Source organism: Chlorocebus sabaeus, chromosome 10 (genome assembly GCF_047675955.1).
Source record: "Chlorocebus sabaeus isolate Y175 chromosome 10, mChlSab1.0.hap1, whole genome shotgun sequence".
In the NCBI taxonomy this organism is placed as follows: Eukaryota; Metazoa; Chordata; class Mammalia; order Primates; family Cercopithecidae; genus Chlorocebus; species Chlorocebus sabaeus.
The window spans coordinates 118,266,177-118,290,296 of record NC_132913.1 but is presented as its reverse complement, the minus strand read 5'-3'; the positions used below and the strand labels follow the sequence as shown (position 1 = coordinate 118,290,296).

The window sequence follows — 24,120 nt, the reverse complement described above, 5'->3', positions numbered from 1 at the left end:
GTATCACTCCCAATTAATCTGGAAGCCTCTTGAGAGCAAAGTTGTATATTAACAGTCATTTTATATTCTTATAACATTTGGCATGCTGCTTTGCATAAGACCCCAGATACATTTGCAGAGTGGGACTGAGTAACATTTCTCAAAACAAAAATCACACCAACCAAAAAAAAAAAAAAACCCACAGAAATGATACATAAATAACCAAGAGTTAACTAGAAAAATTTCACCTGAAACCTATGCAGAAAGGAGTTACAGGCCAGAACCAAGATGCTCTTGGAGGGTAAGTGAGCAGGAAATCTAGCAAAGTGCCTATAATTTCTCTATTGCTACCCCAAAGCTGGACTCACAACCTTTGCTGAGCAACTCTAATTTGTCTGCCTGAATATTGTTTATGCCATGAATATAAACCTGGCAATATTGTGACTAAAGTGTGATGGCTTCATGTAATACCCAAGATGGAATATTTAGAGGGTTGATCTGGGTTCCTAAGAGTGCAACACTATTTATAGAGCCATCCTGCTATGGAGCGTCACAGCTTTTTTGGATTGACTGTTTTTATCAGTGTTAAACTGGAATGAGTAACTGACTAAGGCATGTTATATACTGTGATGTGTACTCCCTAACCCAATGTCTGTGAACACTTTCCATCCATGAAACCACCCTGCACCCTTTCTCTAGCTCCCATGGTAACTAATTGCTGTATACCTTTAAAGCCACATAAAAAGCTGGCCGTGACATTACACACTGAATGTAGGTGTCAGGATTCAAGGCAAGTCTTCTGATTCCAGATTCTACTTTTTGTACTTACTTGTTCCATCATCTTACACATAAATCAAGTATTACAAAAAAAAAGTAAAACATAAAAATATAATTTTAAACAGTAATCACAAATAAATGTTTGCTGAATGATTTTGTTAAATCCCGACCAAATAGGCAAAGGGCAATTTCTAAGATTATGAGTCAATAAATATGAAAAGGGTACCCCTGAATGCCCCTATCCTTAAGAAAAAAAGTTGTTTTTTTTTTTAAGATTTTGGTCTGGCACGGTGGCTCATGCCTGTAATCCCAGCACTTTGGGGGAGGCCAAAGTAGGCGGATCACAAGGTCAGGAGATAGAGAATATCTTGGCCAACGTAGTGAAACCCTGTCTCTACTAAAAATACAAAAATTAGCCAGGTGTGCTGGCATGTACCTGTAGTACCAGCTACTCTGGAGGCTGAGGCAGGAGAATCGCTTGAACCCGGGAGGTTGCAGCGAGCCCAGATGGCACCACTGTACTCCAGCCTGGGCAACAAGAGTGAAACTCTGTCCCACCACCACCACTCCCCGCCAAAAAAAAACAGAAAAAGAAAAAAGAAAAAAATTTCAAAAAGCTTGGCCCATACCCCAGCTTCATCTGCTTTTAAGAGGATTATTGCTCATCATTGATAAAGTTCCTTTTCTATTAAAGTTCCTATTCTATAAAATAATCATTGATAAAGTTCCTTTTCTATTAAATCTCAGATATATGCTGCATAGAGAGTACCTTCCAGTCCCAACCAAATCTCCGGAGTGCAAGCATAGCTCTGAGGACCATGAGCTTCTCTACATGCTCATCGTCCTTTGGGAAAATAGCATCTTAACTAAAACAAGGTTCCTTTAGGCACATGTCTACATTTTTCTCAGAACGCTTAAAAAGATTTTTCAAAGAGTTCAACTTTTTTAACCTTCCCAGAATAGAGAAGCAAGGGTAAAGGCAGACCATTGTTAGCAGAACATTCTCTATGATCCTAAAGCTAGATAGATATACCTATTACATATGTCAAGTAGACCATTAATTCCATTTTGGTAATCTAAAGTACTAAATAATTCTTATGCTAACCTATCTTTAATGAATGAATGAATTATAGAATGAGTACTTAATGAAATGGGCTTAGTGAATGTATTGTTTAAAAATACTTACGTTCCTCTTAAAAAAGGCTTTCTGTTAATCCTTAAAAATTTCCTTTATAGTAAACGAGAAATGTCAAATTATGAATGTTTATGAAATATGCTGTAACGGTAAGGTTCATTCTTCATTGGAGCAACAAAATATATTCGCTTAGAGAAAACAGAGGGCTTTGTTTTAGTAGCTCATTTTTTAGAGAAAAACCATTTTACAAAGTACCAACACCTCTTGCAGAAAGCTATGTGTTAATTTTACAAACAGGAACTTCATGTTAAACCTCAAATACTTACTAAGAGACTCATACTACTATTATCAAATTTTACTGTGGTGATTTCAGTGTACCATGCAGTTGTTACAGATTTCAAAAACCAAAGTTATGATAAATACAACAGACTGTTACAAGCTCCCTTAAATTCTCTCTGGAACAAGGTAAGACATGTATAAACATCCACTGTAACATCTAAACACAGTTATAGAATACACTTCAAAACATGGTTGGAGGCCAGGCGTGGTGGCTCACGCCTGTAATCCTAGCACTGTGGAAGGCTGAGGCGAGCGGATCACGGGGTCAAAGATCAAGACCAACCTGGCCAACATGGTGAAACCCCATCTCCACTAAAGATACAAAAATTAGCGAGGCATGGTAGTGCGTGCTTGTAGTCCCAGTTACTCAGGAGGCTTGCTTGAACCTGGGAGGTGGAGGCTGCAGTGAGCCGAGATCATGCCACTGCACTCCAGCCTGGGCGACACAGTAAGACTCTGTCTCCAAAAAACAAAAAGTATATATAATACGGCTGGAAGTTTAACCAAACTGACTACAACTAAGTAGCTCTTCGAAGTTAAGAATGTATCATGGGGCTGGGCACTGTGGCTCATGCCTGTAATCCCAGCACTTTGGGAGGCTAAGGCAGGTGGATCACTTGAGGTCAGGAGTTCCAGATCAGTCTGGTCAAAATGGTGAACCCCGTTTCTACTAAAAATTAAAAAATTAGCCAGGCATGGTGGCAGATGCCTGTAATTCCAGCTACCAGGGAGACTGAGGCAGGAGAAACACTTGAATCCAGGAGGCGAAGTTTGCAGTGAGCTGAGATCGTGCCACTGCACTCCAGCCTAGGTGATAGAGCGAGACTCCGCCTCAAAAAAAAAAAAAACTATCATGTAGCAGAGCTCTGTGACTTTATTCTTCTAAGTTCTAATAACCATATATACACACACACACACACACATATACCTGATTTTTGCGGACAAAAGGTTTCTTTTTTATATTAATATTTATTTTTTGCCCTAACTTAATACTGGCCCCAATTAGCAGTTTTCAAATGTCTTTTGTTGTTTACAAGAAAGGCAGTTTGCTCAGTACTGAAACAAGCTGCCATCAAAGTGAGTACTCTTCTAAATGAGTTTCTTCTAGTTGTGATTAAATGACTATCAAGTTCTAAAGTAGCTTAATAACATCACAAAAAAAAACAAGTTTAAAAATTAAGATCTACATCCCTATGTTTAAATTTTCTATATTAATGTAGCTTGGCAAAACTTCTAATATTTTTATCAATAACTCCACACAAAACTATCTTTAATAATGTCCTTTAGATTAATTATAAAAGTAAATACATATTTTCTTCACACTTGAAACTGTCAGATGAACACAACTCTTTCTAGAGTCAGTAGGGCGTCATCACAGCATTTTTCCAAACGACAGACTGCTCTGTAACTATTTCAGCAAAAACATTCGTCTTTGGGGGGTCTTATTTTTAATGAGTTACTCTATCTGTTCCTTCCTTTCTGTGCAGATGTAGCCAGCCTTACTGTGTCTTAGAGTGCCAGCCTAGTTGTCTGTGGAAGTCCTATAGAGTGAGAGAAGGGAAAGAAACCGCAACTCCTTGTCTTCCTCTCTACTAACCAGACCCAGGACAGTCACTGAGCTCAAATGCCAGTTTCCTCATCGTTATAAAGCTTGAGGTAATTAGACCTGTCCTGCCCACCTTAGAAAGCTATTCATAAGGACTAGCTAAACAAAGGGCTAACCCGGCCACAAAGAGACCACACAATGTTCTCTGCAGTTATGTACACCAGATATGAGAGTAAAATGCAGCCAAGGAAGACTCTGAGTGACTCAGATAAGGCAGCAGCAGTCTGAGAGTCAAAACACAAAGATTCTTAACTCATACCAAAAACTTAGGCCAGTTTACACAGTCATCAAAAGTCCATGATGGCAGCCATTTCTTTGCCAGCTAATCAACACTAGGACCTATTAACCTTTTCAATTTGCCAGATTAAAAATGCTGTCTTCTTGACTTCCTCTTCTTTCCACCCCTCTGATCAATTCTTTAATTTGAATTGCCAATCATTAATGACAATGAACATACTTCCATTTCTATTTTCTTACTGAAACTGTACATCTCTATTGCCCAATTTGGAATCCTTTTCTTATTGACTTGTAGGATATTGAATAATTACGAACATTATCCCTTTGGCTGTTTACATTTTTTTTTTTTTTTGCAAATATGTTCTCCTAGTTTGCCATTTGCATTTCAACTTTGTCACTTAATATAAAAAGTTTTTATTTTCTTATAAGATTTACCTGTAAATCTTTTTATTTAGAAATTTTGGATTTCCTACTAGGTTTGGAACTGCATCCTGAATATGAATCCAAAATTTCATATTTATAGACATCAAACATTTATGGTCAAGCAATGGTATCTTTCTGAAATAAGCCATTCTAGTAGAGTCTCATTTAATGAATCTCACTATACTATCCAGTTTGAGAAAGGGTGGCTGCTTTCATTATGGCAATGCTTAGTTATAGACAAAAAAGTAAATCAAGAAATCCACTGTAAGAATTTGTGACTTTTCTCCACTTAGCCAGCAACTAATTAAGTTAATTTGGGGGAGGCAAAACATATTCTTTATATGGTAAGTATATCTAAATACATGTTGAATAAGTATAACATTACATAAACTTATTTAAATTTGATATATTGTTCAAAATTATAGCCTTATGATTTGAGGATATTTTAAGAACTGAATGTATACACATACCTTTTAGAATCAGATTCCAACTCATGATGTGATCAAATTCCCATTCCTAGAGTTGGGCATGGACGCCTGTAATCCCAGCTACTCGGGAGACTGAGGCAGGAGGACTGCTTGAGGCTAGGAATTAGAGACCAGCCTGGGCAAAAAATGAGGCCTCATCTTTTAAGGAAAAAGATAAATTCCCATTCCTAGATCTTATCCCAGTCCAAGTCAAGCCAGAGGCAAATATAGAAGTAAACTGACAAAATATCAAATCTGAGCAACCATTTCCATGGGTATCAGGTAGAAATAGTCTGAAGTAGACCTGTATCCTTGTGTCTTAAGCATGGTGACATCCAGAATTGGGATTAAAATGAAAGAGATGTCATGAAGAAAGAGCTGAAAGCATTTTCAACAGTCTAATAAGACATGTTAATATGTAAATAACCATCTCAAAACTATCCTGTGAGCTGTCTGGGAACGAGAACCACATATTCACATTGAATCTGCACCACCATTAGCATAGTCAGCAAACCAAATTCCCATAAAATTTGTCCAGCTGTGGTTTTGTTACAGAGGGAGATAAACCTTGGGGGAATTAACTCTATCAGGGGACCATCTGAATTATTCTCCAGACATTCCTATTTGTCACTGCTCCTCTCAGAGTGTGGTGCTCCAAACTGGATCCCATACTCCCCATATGTTAGCTAACCAGGCAAGACTACCTTTCCATATATTTCATAAATGTGATCTTAAATTACGTTAAGTTTTAACAGTCACACCACACAGCTAAAACGCTTTCTACTGAGCAATTTAATTGACCCAAGTCTTTTGTACATGTTGCATAGGAAGCCCCACCTTCATCCATTGTATACTACTGCAGAGGTCCCCAGCCCCTGGACTGCAGACTGGTATGGGTCCAGTGGACTGCTAGTAACAGCAGAAGGTGAGCAGTGGGCAAGACAGCATTACTGCCTGAGCTCTGCCTACTGTCAGATCAGCAGCAGCATTGGATCTCATAGGAGTGTGAACCCTATTGTGAACTGCGCATTTGAGGGATCTAGGTTGTCTGCACTTTATGAGAACCTAATGCCTGATGATCTAAGGTGGCACAGTTTTATCCCGAAACCATCGCCCACCCTGCACACCCCACCAGCCCTAGTCGAAAAACTGTATTCCACGAAACTGTCCCTCGTGCCAAAAAGGTTGGGGTCCGCTGTATTACTGCATTTTGGGACATGCCAGCAGGATTGAACAATTATTCCTATTTAATTCCTTCTGATTTAGACTCAGTATGTAGTATGGCATTTAAATTCTTTTTCCTGGATCTTAATGCTGTTATCCAGTATACATTAGCTTCCCCTACCAGATTCCTGTCAACTACAAATCTGATTAGCAAGTCGCACAAGTTTTCCTTTACTTCCTATTAAAAGTATGAATAGGTCAGGGAAGACAGTACTGGAGTTTTCCAATAAAGCCTCTCATCAATCTGTATGTTGTGTAGAGTCATTAAATAACCACGAGGCCACCAGGCCACCTAACTGCATTATAGTATCACTGGTGGCATATAGAGACTTCTTTGACCTCATGACCCATGATGTACATATATTCACACAAGGAAAACAAGAGTCACCAAATAGCACTTATACTTACTATGTAAAATTATACTGACATTCTTTATTCTATTTTGTTCTATCCTAGCTCCCTACTCCTTCCCTTCCTTGTAAATGCTACTCATAACCCACTAAGGTGATTTTATAACTCACTGATAAGATTGAACCTGCAGTTAGTAGAAGATTTAAAATCAATTTGAATAGCTCTTTTATACTAATGATAGCAATCATATTCACAATGCTTAACTTCTCAAATTATGGCAAAGCACAAAGACTTTATCATGATTTAAGACATCAAATTAGAGGCTGGATGTCGGGGCTCACACCTGTAATCCCAGCATTTTGGGAGGCCAAGTTGGGCAGATCACCTGAGGTCGGGAGTTCAAGACCAGCCTGACCAACATGCAGAAACCCCATCTCTACTAAAAATACAAAGTGAGCCGGGTGTAGTGGCGCATGCCTGTAATCCCAGCTACTCGGGAGGCTGAGGCAGGAGAATTGCTTGAACCTGGGAGGTAGAGGTTGTGGTAAGCAGAGATCGCGCTGTTCCACTCCAGCCTGGGAAACAGAACTAAACTCCATCTCAAAAAAAAAAAGACTTCAAATTATAGTTTCATATTACAAAGCATCATTTAAGAAACATCTGTAATACATGACTGATTTCTATGAATATGTTAGTCTTTTATCAATATAGATCTGCCATCTTTAGTTTTACTTACAATGATTTAGTCACAGATACCCTAAGAAATTAAGAGTTACATTATCATATTTTTAGAACTAGTTTCAGAAAATGGGAACTTTAGCTATTTCTAGACAAATAAGTACTGTATTTTAAAATACAAAAGGTTAATCAATGTCTACATTTTTAAAATATCTATTTTCCTTCTGGTTAAATTTACTCTCACTTGGCTGTATAAACATAGTCCATATGATCATAGGCAAACATCACAGCCTCACCCACGTTTCGGTAAATAAGAAAAGTAAATAGCGAATCCTGCTCTTTTATGAAGATAACTCATTTAAAAGAATACCTAAACAAATGAGAAAACTTGAAAGTTCAAGTATGGGGAAAAGGCCTTCCATAAAATTATTTTTGTGTCAAAGAATTACGGAAGATTAGAAATGCTATGGTTCTAAAAAGTCATACCTGAGAGTGGTGAAATGGTTTTTAGTTTTTCCTTTTAGTCATTCCAATGAATAACTATTTTGAAAAAAAGTTTTATTTGCAAAATTTATAACCTTAAACTTATTTCTACAGCATCAGATATAAACCTGGAAAACCACTCTCCTTCAAGGTCTAAGCATTGCTATTTCTGTTCTGGCCAAATGCCCACAAAAACACAAACATGCCACAAAACCAGCCTGAGCTGAACCACCATAGTAGGAGATTGGAAGGTTTCTTTTTAAACTGCTCAAAGGCTGCCGTATGGTGGTATTTAGTGTAAACAGACTTTTTCCAGCAGCAGCATTTAGAATCACAGAGAATGCACAAGTACACAGCCCTGTAGAGGATCACACAGAACATTCTACCCAAGGATAATTTCTGTTGAGAATTTTCCTAACCAATCAACATATTCTTTCCACTCCACTCCTCCACATCAACACACTAACTGGCATATGAAGTCTTGATCCTGATGAGATGATGAGGCTAAACAACACTGAACTTCAGAGCAAGTAACCAAACCTCATTTGCCAACTGACTGGCATGATCAAATATAAAAGTTCTTGCTTGTGTTTTTGGAGGAAAAAAGTTCCCATTCATACAGTCTAAACTCAGCTCATAAACCAAAAGATGAGAACTAAATGGCACGAATGATAAGTGGTACATACTCGTTAGGTGTTCCAGGACTTAGAATACAGCTGGGGAGAAAGGCATAAATACAGAAGACTGAAATTCATGGAAGATTAATATGCAGAGACAGGGCACTCTGTGCTGAAGGTCCCAGACTTCAGCAGAGACGTTTCTTGAACTGCATTGCGTAGAATGAAAAATTTGGATAAGGGTCAGAAAATGTTTGACTGGAAGACTTTATGCAACAGTCTGAAGTATGATAAGGCAAGAAAAATGACTTTGTAATTTCGTCAAGCTCTGATGGGTAATGAAGTGAAAAGGCAGGCAGAAGGTGAAAAACCCAAGTGCTGTTTACAGAATAACCACATACCTTTTTTTATTGCTCAAAGAACATTCCACACTTTATGGAGTGGTGCTTTCCAGGTAAGTGTTGACATCATAATATAGTCAAACTGGAAAACTTGCTTTTTAATCTCAAAGCAGTATCTAAAATGCACAACAAAAGCATCTTACATCCAAAGGAACATAAACATTTAAGTTTTAGTGAGAGGCCTAAAACCACTCAGGAAGAGCTACAATGGATACATTTACTTACATTAAAAACTTATTTTCCTCTACAAAAATGGGATTTCATTTTTCCTTTACTATTTCAGAAGAATATTACTAACATAAGTCAACGTGAGAACTAAACAAAATATTTGTGACAGCGCTCTGTAACCTCTAACAGAGAGAGATGATCATTTCCGTGCAGGCCTCAAAAATCTATCCTCTGGATTTTTCTCTCCCCCTAAATGCTGGGGTCATTGTTAACCATATTGCCAATCTCTCAGACTCATAGTGGCTTGAAAAGGAAGTTATATTGTTTAAAATTAGATGTTCTGCAGGTGTCCTAAGAGGGTAGTGGGGAGACAGGGTGAACTTGTTCCATAACAGTGGGAGAACAGCGATCCAGGCACTGAAGTCTTGTCAAACTAAAATGACAGTAGCCATGATTCTGACAGTGGCTTTTAAGCCTTATTCTAAGATCTGGAGCAGGTGAGGGTCTATCTCCTCTTCAGCCCAAACACCTCACTCTTAACAGTTTTATATATTGGGTTTCAGTGTCATCAATTTAAAAAATTTTTTCTAAAAATTACTTTAAAACAGTGTCTATTAAAAATGTCTGCATGTTGGGTGCATAACCAGTTTCTAAGGAAAACACTAACCTGGCCTCCAAGTCAACTTACAGAACTAGATTTGAAATCAAGTCCTGGTTAAGTTTTGAAAGGCAGATACTAGTGTTGGTTGCTATTTGAGCCAACTGTTAAAGTCAGAGCAGCTACCAGACACTAACCTTGGACCTCTCTGGTACTCAATTTTAATTAAAAGGTAGGCAGCATGAATAATTATAGAGGGCCACTTCCACAGCTCCAGAGCATCAGAAAAATGATTTAATTAAACTGCACTCTGGCCTAATACTACGTCTTTTATGTCTTGTACTAATATACCTTAAACTTGAACTCAGGTACTTCATTTTTACAGACACTGTTGAGATTTGAGCAATGTCAAATTACTGAGATTTTTTTGACTCCCCTCCTTTCCTCCTCCTGACTGAGATTTGAGAAGTATATTAAGGACCCAGAGCTCGCATTAATAAAGGATGCACAGGGTCTCAATTACAGAAAATTACGCTTCTCCTAAGTGGTTGGCTTTCTTTTTACCTCATAAACTGTCTTGGATTTGCTCGCTCTTTCTTTGTTCTGGCTACTCAAATTCAAAGCCAAATGTGTAGGCTTCATCCAGCTAGTGTAAAAGACACGCATTTGATACTAACCTTGCCCTCAGAGTAATTTCGTCTCTCTTTACTTTTCCATTGCTTTTTATCTAATTCCTTGTGGTGAAGTGGAAGATGAGACAGAAGGGGAGAAAAAAAAAAAAAAAAAGAAAAAACGAGAGAAGGAAACATGTCCCTAATTTTCTCCATTTCCCTAAAATGGCAGGCAAAGAACATGAAAAAGTCTATAATTTTAGCATGAGGGTGTAGCTTTTAACCTTACCACCACGATAAATTTGTTAAATACTGTTAAGATCTAGCATGTCAATATTCTCACTGTGGTAGAAATAGGTAACAACGTGACAGGGACATCCTGTCTGGGAAGAGATCACTACATTAAGTCAAACAGAGAAAATGTGTTAAAGCCATCAACATGTACAATGTGCAGCAAAAAAGGAAACTTACACCATTTTTCTTGAGAGTCAAATACGTTCTATCCATGAGTAACAGCAAACCAGCCCACTCGAACGTGAGAGATGGTCGGCATAACTCTTCCATCTCTGGAAGAGCCCCTATGCAGTGTGTAGTAACTGCTTAGTTCCTGTTGTTCTCCTTTCTGGTAAGTAAAGATGAATAAAAATACTTCCAAGTTTCTTCGACATACTTTTCAAGCCCCTATTACATGCAAGTCATTATTAAAGTCTAAATGGTCTTTACAGAAAAATATTTGTTGTTGTTGGGCATGGTAGTTCATGCCTATAATCTCAGCACTTTGGGAGGCTGAGGCAGGTGGACTGGTTGAGCACAGGAGTTCAAGACCAGCCTGGGCACCACAGTGAGCTCTGGTCTCTACAAAAAAGTTCAAAAATTAGCTGAGTGTGGTGGTGCACACCTAGGGTTCAATTACTTGGGAGCCTGGGGTAGGGGGACTGCTTGAGCTGGCAAGGTCAAGGCTGCAGTGAGCCGTGACTGCACTACTGCACTCCAGCCTGGGTGACAGAAGGAGACTCTGTTCCCCCCACAACCCCCCCAAAAAATTAATTTTTAACCAGGTATACAAACCATTCATAAATTAAAATAATGGCTGAGCTGGGAGTGGAGGCTCATGCCTATAATCCCAGCATTTGGGGAGGCCGAGGCGGGCGGATCACTTGAGGCCAGGAGTTGAAGACCAGCCTGGCTAACATGGTGAAACCCCATCTCTACTAAAAATACAAAAATTAGCCAGGTGTGGTGGCGCATGCCTGTAATCCCAGCTGCTCAGGAAGCTGAGGCAGGGGAACTGCTTGAACCCGGGAGGCAGAGGTTGCAGTGAGCCGAGATTGCACGACTGCACTCCAGCCTGGGTGACACAGCAACAACTCTCTCTCAAGAATAAAAAAATAAATAAAATAATAGCTGAGCTCTACCTGTAAACTGCGATTCCACATTCTACTCCAAACTCTCTGAGGAAATTAAGGAAAACAACAAGGATTCGAAGGGTATCAGGGGAGGTGACCAGCAAAGAGCACAATGTAAATGGAAAACAGGCCGATGAGATAAACCAAATGCTACCCAATCCACAAGTATTGGTCACTTGATGCTTTCCTATGACTCAACAGAAAACACAACCCCACCACCGTTGCCAAATATTGGCAGTTTAGACCAGAAGACTAATAATGCAGAAGAGTGTTCCACCTGGGTGGGGCACATATTCCATTTCCTCCCTCCGCAGTTGAGTGAATGTAAGTGCAGTGGCTCCTCAGTCAGGGTGGAATGCCTCTGGGATCCTGTGGGCCAGCCCTTTTAGACTCCCTCAGGCCTTCATGATACCTGCGGCCAAAAGCCCTAAAACAGGGCCTACCTTTTAAGACTAACGAGAGATAAAGGGCAAAATAACAGGAATGAAGATGTGGTCTGGGTCAAATAACCAAGAAGTCTACGGAATTTGATTCTGGACGCCTAAACAAATGGGAGGGGAAGACGACAGACTCCACCAATCCTCGGAAAGGTCACAGGGTCATTCTATATCACCCCCAGCACCATTTATTTCTGGCAACTCGCCCACTCGCACATACCACTCACATAGCTCCAGTGGGTGGTACTAAGGCCTTACATGACCACACCCCTGCTAGCCTCAACCTAACCGAGAGGTTAGGGAGGGGCAAGCTAGACACTGAACAGGAAGTCAGTCTATCCAAGGGCTGAAGTTCCATGATACATACTTAAGAAATGCAGGTGGCCAGATTTTCTATCAGGTAGAAAAATCTAGTCTGCACAGAGATCATGGGGCGAATAAGCAAGGAAATGCAGTAGGAAATGGACAGTCTTAAAGGTGCCTGTATTCTTGGTTCCAGCTTTTGAGACCCAGATGCACCTCCTTCCTTTTCCCCAAAATAAAATTTTACTAAATCCCTGTTTTGTTGGAAGAAACATGAGAGTTCCAATTAATACAAAGGGCTACCTCTAAGGGCAGGGGTCAGATCTTTCTTCTCTTCACCTTTTAGAGGGCCAAACTGGCTTAGTGCAGGCTGAGAGTGGCACTGTCTTTTATTCTTCCACATACTCTCCATTTTGGGGATGGAGATCTGAAATGTGTCATTAACAGGGGAAGAAACAAAGAAAAAATTAAAAGTGTAAAAACAGTATGTCTTATTTTCACAAATTGAGAATAAAGTTCAAGATTATACAAGCAAATGCAAATTAAATGTAATTTTTTCCCCTGGCCATCCTAAACTCAACTCCCCAAACGATCTTGTGAAACTCCTGGTATTTCCCTTGGAAACATTTGCTCTAAAACTTGGAAGGGATATGGAAAATAAAGAATTAAACATTATATAAATATGTAAGTATAGGAATACTGCCACACTGTCTCCTTAAACAGTCCTTTTTTAGAGTTATAAGGCATCCAGTAACGACCATTTAAAATCTGCAACTCCCTAATTTCTCTTTCAGTAGTTCCTGAGAAGCTACTTATGGGAGAGTGAAGGAAGAGAGAATTTGGGCAAAAACAGTGTTTACATTCAGAGTCTCCTTTCAAGCAAAGTCGAATACTTTAGAGCCAGAAGTGCTAATAGCATACAGCTCTCATTGAGAAGGAAGAAAAGTCAAGGCAATCTACTGAAACCCCTTTCAGTTTCAAAGAAGGAATGCTACAGCTCCAGAAGCAACACTTGAGAATCAAACTACCTTGGGGGTACGTCAGGGGGACACCCTAGGACCTGATACAATAATCTTGCATCCTTAACAGCAAAAAAATGAGAGGAGGCGGTCAAGAAACAGCTAGTCTTACAACTGCTGAATGGTAAGATGACAATTTATCATCCAAACCAGGGCAAATTGGAGAATGAAGCAGGGCACAATGAATAAATACATCAGGACAACAGGCATAAACGTGTGCTGTCTGGGAAGTCAGGACATTTGTTCACCCCTATAATCTGTGACTATTTGGATTCCCTATGACTAGTCAACTTTCCTGCACACGTCCATTTCTCAATCTAGCAAAGACAGAGAACCCTCTACTTACAGTAGGGTGCAGCAGGGTAACCTGCACATAAATATTTGTTAGTCCTGGTTGAAAAAAATTCCATTATTTAAAATTCTCTTTGTCAGTGATGACGTAAAGAAGTCTCTCTTGGCAGTTTTTAATACCTCAAATTAGTAAGTATCTATAATTCTCGAGATTTACTGGGAACTCTGCCTATGTCATGAAATAAATAACTTTTCAACTTCCCACTAACCACACTGACCCAGGCCAGGTGGGCAACTAGTTGCCATTTCTCCTACAGGCACATACTTCATCATCATCATCATGCATCCCATCCTGCTCTCACTGCTGAATAATCAGAACAGGCTGATCTAACTGGTCTCATTCCCCCAGCAGCCAGCATCTCAACATGAGTTTTTTTTTTTTTCCTCCCCACTGAACCTTTGAGCGATTTTACCCTGATTTATGCACCCCTGTATTTGAAAATTAACAATAAATGCATTTACATGTATACATGCCCCTAGACAGCAAGGGCCATCTTCATGTACTCCTCACAAGGTGAGATACAACTGAAAATCAACAGAGATTATGTTTGTATGCACACATTAGTTTTAAAAAAATCTGAGGTAGAAGATGTTTCCTAAAACCCAAGTAAGTGGTCTTAAAACTGACTGATAAACCTGAAACTGAGTTCTCCTGTTAAGAGATAATTTCGGCCAGGCACGGTGGCTCATGCCTGTAATTCCAGCACTTTGGGAGGTCGAGGTGGGTGGATCATGAGGTCAGGAGATTGAGACCATCGTGGCTAATACAGTGAAACCCTGTCTCTACTAAAAAATATAATAAATTAGCCAGGTGTGGTCCCAGCTACCTGGGACCTGAGGCTGAGGCAGAAGAATGGCGTGAACCTGGGAGGCAGAGTTTGCAGTGAGCCGAGATAGCCCCACTGCACTCCAGCCTGGGCGACAGCAAGACTCTGTCTCAAAAAAAAAAAAAAAAAGAGGTAATTTCACCAAGCTCTCAGCTCTGTCTCCTTTGACCACTCACTAAGACAGTCTTAGACCTAATTCCACTTTCTGTAGATTTAGGATACTCCATTAAATGGGGTGTACCAATAAAATCAGTGCAGGATGAACCGGAAGGCTCTAACTTGTTGGAACATTTTTAACAACACAAAGTTCGAAAAAGCTAACTATTTTCTTCTCCACTCAATAGCTAAAATAGCTAGGTATTTTAAATATTGGCTTTATTGAGATAAAATTCATACACCATACAATTTACCTATTTAAAGCATACAATTCAGCTGGGCATGGTGGCTCACATCATAATCTCAGCACTTTGGGAGGCCTAGGCAGGAGAATTGCCTGAGACCCATTCAAGACTAGGCTGGGCAACATAGCAAGACCCTGTCTCTACAAGAAATTTAAAAATTAGGTGTGGAGGTGCTCGTCTGTAGCCCTAGCTACTTGAAAAGCTGAGGAGAGACGATTACTTGAGCCCTGAAGTTTGAGGCTACAGTGAGCTATGATCACATTACTGTACTCACAGCCTCGGTGACAGAGTGAGACTTTGTCTCAAAAAAAGTATTTTGAAGCATAAAATCCAATAGTTTTCAGTATATTCAGAGTTAAGCAACCACCACCATCATCAATAAAACAGCTAGATTTTTTAAGACACTGAAGATCACTTGTAGTAAGAATGAAAAAGGAATTTTATTTTTTCCTGGTTTATTTACATGAGTATCTTAACAATCTGGCTATATCCCGGACCAAACTCTTGCCCAGAAAGGCCCTACCAGCAGTATATGAGATCATCTTGCCTTATGCATCTCAATGCAACCCTACTTGCATTAAGCATTACTACTTGTTAAAATCTCTAACAGCACCGCCCATTGTTTTACTTACATTTACTTTATTTAGCCACTATCTGATCTGGCTGTTCACTTGTCCAGTGTTTTAGCTTTTAACTTACTTGAAAGGCAGCATGCTTTAAGGATTAAGACCATCTCTTATCAGACCCCAGTTTAAATCCCAGCTCTGCTGTTTAGTAGCGGTGTGAACGAAAATCTGGGGATAAAACACTGACCTTCTGTATCTCAATTAGTTATAAAATTTTAACATGAATAAAATGCCTAGGGCAGCATTTGAAACATAAAAGGAGTTTACTAATAAATGACAGTTATCAGTTTATATAAGCTTTTACTATACTGAGGTAAATGTCAACACTTTGGCCATCATTGCATAAATTTTCACGCATTTTTCTTAGTTCTTTTCTTCTGTCACTCGACAGCAATGAAAATAAGCCTGCTTTTTCCTCCAATTGATATTCACATAAGTTTTCTTGGCCAGAAGCTCATGCCTGTAATCCCAGCACGCTGGGAGGTTGAGGTGGGTGGATCACCTGAAGTCAGGAGTTCAAGACCAGCGTGGCGAAACCCCGTCTTTACTAAAAACACAAAAATTAGCTGGCGGTGGTGGCAGGTGCCTGTAATCCCAGCTACTCGGGAGGCTGAGGCAAAAGATCACTTGAACCTGGGAGGCGGAGGTTGCAGTGAGCCAAGATCACGCCACTGCACTCCAGCCTGGGGGACAAGCGCAAGACTTGGTCTCAAACAACAAAAAGTTTTCTTCTAATGTATGGTTTTTATACATTCTCCCATCTGATATATTTTCATATAAAGGGTACCTTAATTATCACAATTGATTTTCCCAAAGAATAACCAAACATTTAAAAATGTTTTGCTCTAGCCTGGGCAACATGGTGAAACCTGCAAAAACTACAAAAATTAACCGAGTGTGGTGGCGTGCACCTGTAGTCCCAGCTACTCGGGAGGCTGAGGTGGGAGATCACTTGAGCCCAGGAAGTAGAGGCTGAAGTGAACCGTGATCGCACCACCGAAACTCTAGCCTGGGTGACAGAGCAAGATTCTGCCTCAAAAACTATAAGAAAAAATTTTTTCTAAATAATCCTTTATTTTTCTCCACTAATGTGTGAGGTTGCTTATGTAGTAGGCTCGTATGTATCTTTTACTGTGTTCCGTAAGTCAACTTCTTAAAAGATCTGACAGTATTATCTGGCCAATACTACACTGATTCAACTTGGAAAAAATTTCTCATTTGTTCTTATTTAAGTCTTTTTTCACTTAATTAAATTTATACTTTTCTTGTAAAAATCTCAAATATTTATAGATTCCCTCACCTTGGGCATTTCATTCTTTTATTGCTATAATGAATGAGGTTTTTGGTCAAGATTTTTCATAACCAAATGGTACCAATTACTAAATATCTTTATGTGTTATAAAACCACCTTATTAAACTTTTTTTTTTTTCTTTTTTAGACAGTTTTGCTCTTGTTGCCCAAGTTGGAGATCTCGGCTCACTGCAACCTCCACCTCCCGGGTTCAAGCCATTCTCCTGCCTCAGCCTCCTGAATAGCTTGGATTACAGGCACACGCCACCACGCCCGGCTAATTTTTTGTATTTTTAGTGGAAACGGGGTTTCACCACGTTAGCCAGGCTGGTCTCGAACTCCTGACATCAGGTGATACACCCGCCTCGGCCTCCCAAAGTGCTGGGATTAAAGACATGAGCCAACACACCAGGCACTAAACTCTTATTTTTAACTCTTGATTTGATTCTCTTGGTTTTCCCAGGTTTAAAATTGTGACCATCTGCAAATACTGCTATATTCCACCATTTTTTCCAATAGTTAAGTCTTTTATTTGATGTATTCTTTTTTTTTTTTTTTTTTTTTTTGAGACGGAGTCTTGCTCTGTCGCCCAGGCTGGAGTGCAGTGGCCAGATCTCAACTCACTGCAAGCTCCATCTCCTGGGTTTACGCCATTCTCCTGCCTCAGCCTCCCGTGTAGCTGGGACTACAGGCGACCGCCACCTCGCCCAGCTAGTTTTTTTTGTATTTTTTTTTTAGTAGAGACGGGGTTTCACCGTGTTAGCCAGGATGGTCTCGATCTCCTGACCTTGTGATCCGCCCATCTCGGCCTCCCAAAGTGCTGGGATTATAGGCTTGAGCCACCGTGCCCGGCCAAGATATTATCAAACATCAGTGTTACTGGGCATCCTTGTTTTGTTTTCTGATTTCAAGAGTTCATAAAACAAGAAGAACTGTTTAACATTGCTATCCTGGCACATATTGGGACAATATAGCCAGAGGTTAAATACTAGCTGGTGCAAACCTCCCAAGGTTCAAAATCAGGCTCTGTGTCTTATTTGCAACTTATCTTTGAGCAGACTATTTAACCTTTTGGCCTATATTTCATAATGTGTAAAATAAGCATAGTAATCTCAAAGCTGCAGGGATTAACTGAGATCATGTTAGTGCTTAAAACACTTACTTGGCACATAGTAAATACCAGGTTTTGTCTTTAACAATTTCATATTTAATTAGTTTTGCTGGTGTTTTACTTAGAATGTTCATTGTTTCTGTAAGTGAAACTGGGGCCAGGTGCAATGGTTCATGCTTGTCATTCTACCACTTTGGGAGGCCAAGGCAGGAGGATTGCTTGAGCCCAGGAGTTGGAGACCAATCTAGGAGACAAAATGAGATCCCGTCTCCACAAAAAGTTTAAAAAATTATAGCTGGGTGTGGTGGCACATGCCTGTAGTCCTAGCTACTCAGGAGGCCAAGGCAGGAGGATTGCTTAGGCCTAGGGGTTCCGGGCTACAGTAAACTAGGACTGCGCCACTGTACTCCAGAATGGGTGATAAAGCAAAACCCTGTCTCAAAAACACATATAAAAGATAAACTGGGACAGGGTGCAGTGGCTCACGCCTGTAATCCCAGCACTTTCAACATGGCAAAACACCATTTCTACAAAAATTAGCTGGGAGTGGTGGCTCACCCCTGTAACCCCGGCTACTCGGGAGACTGAGGCTGGAGAATCACTTGAGCTTGGGCGGAAGAGCTGCAGTGAGCAGAAAAAAAAAAAAGATAAATTGGAATACAATTTTCGTCCTTTGTAATGTCTTATCAGGTTGTTGTTCTTATATTTTATATTTGATTAGGTTTTTAAGAGTTTAGGCTAGTTTTTATTTGTCTTGTTCTGTCGCCCAGCCTGGAGTGCAGTGGTGTAATCTCAGCTCACTGCAACCTCCCCCGCCAGGTTCAAGCAATTCTCCTGTCTCAGCCCCCAAGTAGCTGGGACCATAGGCACATGCCACCACACCCAGCTAACTTTTGCATTTTTAGTAGAGACTGGGTTTTACCATGTTGGCTAGGCTGGTCTTGAACTCCTGACCTCAGGTGATCTTCCTGCCTCGGCCTCCCAAAGTGCTGGGATTCCAGGCATGAGCCACCGCACCTGGCCTAGGCTAGTTTTGTAACATGAATTTGGTATCTTTTGGTATCCTAGGATCTAGAATAAATCTAGTTTATATTTTTTGAAACTTTTAAGAGAACATATAATTTCTACACAGGTATATATGTTAGGTATATCATTTATATAAGAGTATATAATTTCTATGCTAACTGGGTCTGGAGTACTCCTTCCCCTATCTGGTTGGGAGGCTACAACCTTTAATATATATTTAATATATTCCATAAGTTAAGGCCAGGCACAGTGCTTACACCTGTAATCCCAGCACTTGGCCACTTAGGGAGGCCAAGGCAAATGGATCACTGGCGCCCAGTTCTAGACCAGCCTGGGCAACATAATGAAACCCCATCTCCACAAAAAATACAAAAAAATTATCTGGGCATGGTGGTGCACACCTGTAGTCCCAGTCACTCAGGAGGCTGAGGTAGGAGGATCACTCAAGCCCAGGTTGAGGCTACAGTGAGCCAAGACTGCACCACTGCACTCCAGCCTGGGTGATAGAGCGAGACACTGTCGCAAAAAAAAAAAAAAAAAAAAAAAAGAAAAAAGAAAAAAAAATATATATACACACACACATGCACACACACACATATAGTTAACAATCTATTCAAGTGCTCTACTTCTTAAATACATACATATTTAAATATTCACATACATTTAAAATATCCCCCACCCCTCCCTTTTAGCTCCCATGAGGAAGGCTTGCCCTCTTCCAATTTATATATATTTAAATATTTACATATATTATTAAATATGGTTAACAATCTATTCAAGTGCTCTACTTCTTAAGACAATTCTGAAAAGCAATCAGTTCCATCTTCATTATTAGCTCTTTCAAAGTTGTGTATGACACACAAATTTAGACCCAGTGTCTATGGTTACTTGGTCACTTTCTTCTGGATATACTCCTGTCTTGTTCCTCTTCCCTCTCTGTATTTCGTATTATTCCTTCCTCTTCTCAATAACAAAAGCCTCCATAAAAGACAGTCTTTTGACCTTTTCAAACACCTGAAGGGCATCAGCATACAATCTCGTATGCTAAGCACACTGATTCCTTCTGTCTTCCTTTCACTATGTTTAAAAAGTTGGGGACCTTCTGTAAGACTAAAAAAGAAAAAACATTCCCTGCCCCTCCCTTTCAGCTTCTGTGGGGAAGGGGCAATGCCCTCTTTCCATCAACTCAGTTTCCAATCACTATGTGAACAAGACCAAGACTAGCTTCTGAGTAAACGAATAGGTTAGCAACGATCTTCAAGAACAGAAATGGATTATTTTAACAATATAAAAACAGAAAGTATTTACTTTGCTGTGTTTACACACTGGAAGATACTAACAGTTCCTAGTTCCTTCCTGCCTACATGGGAAGGTTAAGGCATAGGGGTGCAGGCCACCATACCTGTGACTAATGTGCCATGAGACTCCCCCAAAGCATATTAGATAGCTATAATGAACACAAGTAAAAGGATCCTATAAAGACATCAAAATGAGGCCAGGCGCAGTGGCTCATGCCTGTAATCCCAGCACTTTGGGAGTCCAAGGTGGGCAGCTCACTTGAGGCCAGGAGTTCGAGACCAGCCTGGCCACCTGTAATCCCAGCTACTCAGGAGGCTGAGGCACGAGAATCACTTGAATCCAGGAGGCAGAGGTTGCAGTGAGCCAAGATCGTGCCACTGCATTCCAGCCCAAGTAACAGAGAGAGACTCCATCTAAAAAAAAATTAATTAAATTAAAAAGCAAAAACATCAAAATGACTTTAAGTCCTAGAAAAATATTCCAATTTAAACTGTACGATTTAATATTTTCAGATAATCTCAAATATGGAAGAACCATGCATTCTTTCAGCAATCCTATCCTGCCCCATCCTTATCTAAGACATTTAATAGAATCCTACTAAAAAAGGAAATAGTTAATAAATGGATGGGAGCTTCTAGAAATCAACACATAGCTCGGACTCTGGCAATCAACACCAAGCGCAGTCTCATGATTTGTAGATTCCATCTTTTCCTTTTATGGAAAAATCGTACTTTTAACTTTCCTAATTTTCTTGCATGGCTCCATTTCATCACAACTCCTCAAAGATCATTGACAGCAACTCAGTCATGAGAAATGAAAGTTCTCTGTGTCCTGAGACATCAAACATCCTGACCAGGAGACTTGATCTCATCTGTTTCTGTATCAGAAATGTCCTACGTTCCAGGATGATGCTACATTCCAGTATCCTGCGGTAGAGGCAGCATAGTAGGTTGCAAGTTCAAGCTCTGTGACCTGGGTTTCAAATCTAGGACCACTTTCTACATGTATAACTTCAGGCCAATTACATAATTTGTTTGTTTCTCTCCATTACCCACCTAAAAGTATGAGGACAAAATTTGATATTAAAAAGGGCTATTAAAAGATTAAACGAGGTAAACTATTCACAGAGGTCTTAAACAATTTATCAGCAGCTAACATACATGTACTATGTTAGCAATTATTTATTCTTTTTATCACATTCCTCCTGTTCACACAAGTAGAAAATCTGTATGCCTTTATGTTATTTTTTCCTTTTTTTTTTTTTTTTTGGAGACAGTCTCGGTCTGTCACCCAGGCTGGAGTGCAGTGGTGCAATCTCGGCTCACTGCAACCTCCACCTCCCAGGTTCAAGCGATTCTCATGCCTCAGCCTCCCAAGTAGCTGGGATTACAGGTGTGCGTCACCACACTCAGCTAATTTTTGTATTTTTAGTAGAGACAGTGTTTCACCGTTTTGCCCAGGCTGGTCTCAAACTCCTAAAAGCCCCAAGGGATCCACCCACGTCAGCCTCCCAAAGTGCTGGAATTAAGGTGTGAGCCACACCACCAGGCCCTCTATGTTATTTTCATACTGAATTGGTATGTGGTGGTGATGCTGATTGGAACCTCTTATTTCAGCAACTTCAGGTCACACTGAAGACAAACTGGAGGATAAAATAAACAAACTGAGAAACAATCCATGGCTAGAAAACTCAAATGCCTCAGTAATGCCATTAATATACGAAGTAGCGAGCTATGTTTAAGATAATGGGAACCCCTGGCCAAACAATGCCACGAGGGCACGAACAGGGCAGGGCAAGACATACGCTGAGTTCTTTTTCTTCCTACCCTCTAATCTCCTGCCCAGTGCTTCTACTGGCCAGACCCAACCAAAGCCCAATCAGCAGGCAGGGGGTTCTGGGTGCCCCAGTGATAGTGCGGCTCTCCAAGGACAGTGTGGGGTGGGGCACTAAAAGGAGGCGAAGGGTCTGGGAGGTGAGACAACTGGAGGATCAACTCAAAGACAACACACTGCAGGAATGTACAGATGAGGACACACCTGCTGCAGAAGGGGCAGCAGGATTTCTGTGATGTGGCTTTGGAGAGTAAAACTTACTCCTCCAAGAATGTTGAATCAGAGACTTGCTTGTCTTCCTGTTTTTGGGGGAGGTTCAACCTTAAAATTTAAGTGGGGGGGGGGGGGGGGTTCAGGAAGCCCAAAGCAGAAAAATGAAAATAAAGTGTCTAAACCAGAAAGGAAAAAAAAAAAAAAAGATAATGGGAAATCAGGCTCCAACTATTGTAAATCCCCTGTAAATGTCCCTTTTCTTAGGCCAGGACACAAAACTAAACCCCCAAAGGCAATATAATACATTGAGAATGGGCAAACTCACTATACCTGCAGAAACGTGGATAAAACAGGAAACAGTAACTTTTTAATTTTAATGAATTAAAACTACAAGAAAGCTAAATTAATAGGTTACAGGTATCGATATATTTGTATTTAATTACAAGCTTATAAAGAATAAAAAAAACAGCTTGAATAGCCGCTAAAGTATTCATTCTTTTCTTTAACAAAACTAAAAATTAAGAAAGTTAAAAAAGAACAGTTTTAAAACTATACAATAATATACTATAAAGCTCGGCAACCAAGAGTCCACTTGCAACCAATACAAAACAACTTTAAGTGGCTCCTTTTTGCTATTTTTAAAACTTACTATTTCAGAGGGCTGAGATCACAACAAATGATACATCCAACTAGAGATCAAGAGTCTAGCTTTACTTGGAGGTTACTTAAACACTTCCACAGTCTTAAAATAGTTTTCAAAGTACGTATAGTACAGCAGAAAGAATGTGAGACTTCAACCATCATAAAAGCTAAAATGTATTGGGCACTTAGAGCACACTAGCAGACACACTATGCATGGCATTCTTACTGAATCCTCACAGCTACTTTATGTATAGGTTCTATTATTGCTCTGTTACAAATGAGAAAGCTGAGGAAGAACAGGCATTAAACACCCTGCCCAACAACACACAACCAGGATTTAAATCCACAATGGCCAGAGCCCCTCGCATCTCATTTCTACACTGAGCTTTAGTTTTCTCACTTATACAACAGTTTGGAGCTGGGCAAGGTGGCTCATGCCTGTAATCCCAGCATTCTGGGATGCTGGTGCAGGAGGATCGCTTCAGCCCAGGAGTTTAAGGCCAGCCTGGGCAATATAGTGAGATCCCATCTCTACAAAACATATTTTTTAAATAGAAAAACGAAAGTTTGTATCGTATATTTTCACTCTAACGTAAGTTTATAAATTCATGTAACCTTGTAGTGTCTCTCAAATTGCATGCTGAATTATTTTCGTAGTTCATAAAAAGCATTAAGAAATAAAACAGAAAATATCAGAATGCATTATATGTAGTAAGACCTAAGTACTGTTTCATGAAATTTCTTTTTCAGTTTTGAGAGTGTGTGTATATGTCTTGGGTCACTGATCAAAAATATAATTTCTCACTGCAGGCTGGAAAAAAAAAAAAAAAAAGGCTTGGAAAGCCACTACAATCTTGTTGAATTTCAACTGATAAAAAATCATCATCCCAATTAGCAAGTAAATGCTTTGAATGCCATACTAATAAGTATGCAAATAAGAGGGTTTCTCAAACTGTTCCAGTAGAACCTTTCTTCATGATGTTTGTGGGTATTTCCTGGGGGGAGGGGGTGTTCTTTCGACCAAATACACTTGAAGGAAGGAAATATAAGCTGCAGTATTTCTCAACTTGCCAATACACACTACTAAAAACTCTGACAAGCTCTGCAGAAAAACAGTAACACAATCACCATCAAAAATAAAAATCTGTTTAACTACGTTTAACCCAGTGTTCTCCCAAGTTAAAATCTCACCCTGGAAGCTCTCCTATAAACAATCTCTCATAAGACTGGCATTCTACAAA

At 39.9% G+C, this 24,120-nt stretch overlaps 1 protein-coding gene across 3 annotated transcripts in view; it reads right to left on the bottom strand.

Moving 5' to 3' along the window:
* The window catches only part of CAB39 (calcium binding protein 39), a 107,595-nt gene that overhangs the window by 74,385 nt on the left and 9,090 nt on the right, over nt 1-24,120 (bottom strand). Inside the window, exon 1 of one of the 3 annotated variants that reach the window (XM_038001399.2) lies at nt 8,718-8,825. The exons of the other annotated variants lie outside the window; for them this stretch is intronic. The gene's annotated coding sequence lies outside the window, so the exon portion shown is untranslated. Of the gene's footprint in view, nt 1-8,717; nt 8,826-24,120 lie in introns of those variants that run through there. 3 annotated transcript variants of the gene reach the window in all.